Below are 4,593 nucleotides of genomic sequence, written 5' to 3' on the forward strand. Positions count from 1 at the left end.
GCTTACTTCCTTAGTGTCCCTGCTGACTTTTCTCTTGGATTTCATTGTGTACAGATGCAGGTATAATGTCAATCATGTTGTCTTTGTCAGTAATACCTCTCATACAGGAGTAAAGCGAGTTCATCTTGGACTGGCTGGTTACGCTTTCAGGAGATTTTGGTCCATCTGTGATGTGAATATGAGCTCTTTTTCTATCTCAGAAGGAATCACTCAGTGGCTGTCTACATGCTATGTGCTAATGCTATAAAGGCTTGAAGCATGTCTACACCTGCTCCCTGTTGAAAGCAAATCTGCTCCCAACAGAAGCAGCCTAGAACATACCTGCTCTGAGGGTAGGTATGCACAACTCTTGAAAAATGCAGGACACGGTAGCAGCACCAGTCATATATAGAATTATCTAGTGCAGGTGTGAGCAAAATATGGCCCAAGGGCTATACGTGCCTATAACAAGTGGGCATCCCGGGGCCGGTCTCTAACATAGACCCGCCCACTTGTTTTCAGGCTAACCACCCACCTACCTCACCCACCACGCCTTTACGTTAATGATTACTAGACGTTAATCAGGTCAGAGGCTGCCCATTACCTGCCCTGGTGACAAGGGCCTATACATGACTCTGACCTCCCCTTATTGTGTCCCATGCTTCACAGATGTCCCATGGCTTAACACTTGGCCTTAACAAGTTTCCTTAATATAAACTCAGGGCCCCCTGGCCCCACACTGGGCTCCTAGCCTCCTCTCTGGGCCTGTGCTCTGTTACAGTGCCCCACCAACTGATTCTATTCGGCCTGTGGGTGGGCAGCAAATCTAGCTTTGGCTTCTGCTGGCAGTGCAGGGGATGCTTTGCTTGGCAGAATCAGTCCCATCTGCCTGCCCACTCATCCAGTACCACATGGCAGGCCCTAGGCAAGCTGTGCTCGGGCCCCAGTGGCTCCAACTCCAGCCTCTGCTGGTGCTGTGAGGGATGCTGGGTGGAAGCAGTCCTGCCTGGCTTTGTCCAGCAGGTCCTGGGCAAACCATGCTCAGGTTCTAGTACCCCCATGTGGGCTGGGTCATGCCCTGCCTTTCCTGCTGCTTAGACCTGGCAGGAGCTGCCCGGGTGCTAGGACCATGCAGCAGGCACTCCGCACCTGTGCCTAGAGGTGGTGAAGCTTCTTCAGTGCCTCCCAGCAAGTGAAGCCCTGATTCCAGCCCTGGCCCTGCCTCCCACCTTTCTCAGTGCATCACTGCAAGCTGGCCCAGTATGGCTCCCAACATGTCTATCCAGTTAAATGGAAGAGGGACCTCTGTCAGCAGGTAGGTGCAGCCAGCATAGCTCTGGTGGGGAGCTGGGGTAGGCTGGAGGGGTTTGCTAGGCTTCCAGCAGATACAAAAGATACAAAAGGAAGGATTTCAGAGCAGCAGAGGGGAACCCAAGGCTGAGAGGGGAAACCAAGGCCACCATGGACAGAGGGTGTGGCGGGCCAGTAGAGGGTGCTCTCGTGTTGAGCCACCCACCTCACTGTGCCTGGCCACCTTCCAGGCTCCAAGTGCCTCCCTGGGGGCGCCTCACATCTGGCCGCCCCCCTTCCTGGGGTACACCCACTAGCCTGGGGGTTCCACTGCCACCACCTAGGGCTGCACTTGATTCTGGTTCTGTGCACCCTGGGAAACACAGGGCTAGTATCCCATGAGGGTACTTGATTCACTTCAAGAACTTGGGATGCTTCCCTCAGTCAGAAGTACAAGTAGCGGTCTCCCTTAGCTGAACCAAGGGGACCCCCCACGCATAATCTAGACCCACTCCCAATAAGTCTCACACACTAGGTACAAAGGAAAATTTAGTGGTTTCAAAGGGTGGGGTTAGAATAGGGTATAGGGTAGAGCAATATCAGATAAATCCCATTGAGAAAACTCCTCTGGCTGGAGTAGTCTTTGATCACGCATCTGAGTTACTGCAAGCTATATATCTCATTAGATCTCAGGTAGCTTACTCACAAGTATCATCCAGAGGCAGGTGGAGATTCCCTCTGGAGGTAGGCAGTTCCTTGATCATGAGTTTTGAGAGAGAGAGCAAGTTTCAGATGGTCCAGCTTTTCTCCTTCTCTGAGTCTTCCCCATGGCTGCTGCCCCCTCCTCCTGGGCAGTCCTTAATTTATATAGCCCTTGTGACCTCATTTACCTGGTCCAATGGAGGCCAGAACCTGTTGGCTATCAGCCAACCACTTTGAACTGCATCACTAGTGGGCAGACTGGAAGTTCCTAGCTCCCCAGGGAGCAAGCCCTTCACCCAGGGATGTGATACCAGTCACGTAGGCAGAGGGAGCAGGTTTCCCCCCCTCCCTCAGGAATGCATCCAGCTCAGGTTACCTAAAGAGATAGGGTAAGCTGTGTATCCTCTGCTGTGCCCATCCTAACCAAATTGTCACAGAGCAGAGTTTTTGGAGAGAAACAGAGGTGGCCTTCTGCCACAGAGGGCATACCACTAGCCCATCTCACCCACCCCATGATGGGGAGGGAAGGAGGTTGGGCCTTGACCTTCAACCTCCAAGCTGCTGAAATCTGACATTCAAGAGAGAACTTCAGAGTGAAGCGTGTACAGTGGCCAGATGTACCTGACTCTGCAAACCCAGGGATGGGTAGATATAGAATTGCTTGCATTATGCTTATCTGCTATCACTGTGTATCAATAAAATTAGCTTATTATCGAACAGAGAGGTCGTGGTTGGTCTGAGGGTTTGAGTCCACCCAGAACAAGGTATCTGGGTCATAAATCCAGTGCCAACACCATAACCTGTGTTTTTAAGTATAATTTTAATAGTCTGACCACAATGGGGTGCCTCAACCTTGTTCACCATTTCCGTCACCATGATGCTGCAGTAAGCATCAGGCAACCTTGGGGAAGATGAGGAAGGTATCTATATCCACTTCTGGGCAGATGGAAACCTCTTCAACCTCAGATGGCTACAGGCCTGTACAAAGACCTCACAACAGTTCATCCATGAGCTTCCATTTTGATCTGCAGCACATTACTACTTGCTTTGCTACTGCAGCACAACTCTTTGGACTCACCAGAAAACTGAAGTTCATCAGACAGCTCCATGCCAACCTTATGTAATACTGAAAATGACTTATAAAGGACCTGAGTTAAATGCTATCAAGCAGTTCATCTACCTGGGAAGTGTCATCTCGTATGATGCCATGATCAACAAGGAGGTAGACAACAGTGTCTCAAAAGTCATTAGTGCCTTTGGCAGACTCTTTAAGCGGGTCTGGAACAGTCATAGCCTATGGACACAGACCAACGTTAAGGTGTACAGAGCTGTTGTTATCTCCACCCTACTGTATGGTGCTGAGTCATGGGTCTTATATCACTGCCATGTACACCTCCTTGAGCACTTTCATCAGTGCTGCCTCCACACCATTCTCAAGATCAGCTGGCAGGATTATGTCATCAACATGGAGGTGCTACAAAGAGCCAATACCACCAGCATTGATTCTCCTGCAGACTCAGCTGTGGTGGGCAGGCCATGTGGCCCGGATGGATGAAAACCACCTACCAAAGGCTGTGCTGTATGGGGAACTGATGACTGGGAAACGTGACAGAGGGTACCCACATAAGCGCTTCAAGGACACCATGAAGTGATCCTTTTCTGCTTGCAACATTGACTACAAACTCTGGGAGACACAGGCTGCAGATTGTGATGCCTGGTGGCTCCAAATCAAAAAGGCAACAGCCCTCTTTGAATGTCAGTGCAGAGCCAGCATCGAAGAAAAGAGGAGAAGGAAGTAAGATACACACTCATCTAGCAGCGATCGGCCTGCAATAGACCTGTAACCATTGCAGCAGGATTTGCCTCTCTACAATTGGACTGTTTGGTCTGCAACTGGTGTAGACAGTCACCTTCCTAATATCTTCTTCTGCGAAGAACCACCAAGAGAATAGTCTGACAATGCAGGGTATAAATCATGGAGAGTCAAGCAGACTCCAAATAAATTTATAACAAATTATTGCACTGAATAATCTCTATAGATTCTAATCCTAAAGTTTCTCCTCTGCTTAGTGGTAGACGACTTTGGTCCTTACAGATTGGTTTCCTGTGGGAGAAGTCAGTGATGTGGAATCAAAGTGCTTTCTCTGTGTGATCAAAAAAGTATGCAGATGATTTTTTCTTTTCAAGGACCTCAGTCCAAATACCAATATTCAGTTCCTAGTGCCAAATAAATTGTCTCTAGTTGCAAAGATTAAGAAAGAAAGCTGGGTCTCCTGCAACTTGCCAGAGCTCCTTTCTTCTCTCCAACACCTCTACTATCACAAAGCTGACAACATGGCATTTCTTCAAACACTAAACAATGCTTACTAGGGCTGTGAGAAGCTTTGGGTGGTGATTTGATTTGGAAGGGATTCAGCCTGATTTGGTGGCCAACTCTCTGAATCCGAATCGAATCGGGGGACCAATTTAAAGGTCTGAAACAATTCAAAGCTCTCCAAATCTTCAGAAAAGATTCGAAGAGCTTTGATGATTCGGGCAGTCCCCCGGTGGCTACAGCAGGGAGCTGCAGCAGACTCTGAGCTGGTAAGTACTAGGGGCGGAAGAAGGGGCTGGGGGAGGGGG

This window comes from Alligator sinensis, unplaced genomic scaffold (genome assembly GCF_000455745.1).
Source record: "Alligator sinensis unplaced genomic scaffold, ASM45574v1 scaffold883_1, whole genome shotgun sequence".
Taxonomy (NCBI): domain Eukaryota; kingdom Metazoa; phylum Chordata; order Crocodylia; family Alligatoridae; genus Alligator; species Alligator sinensis.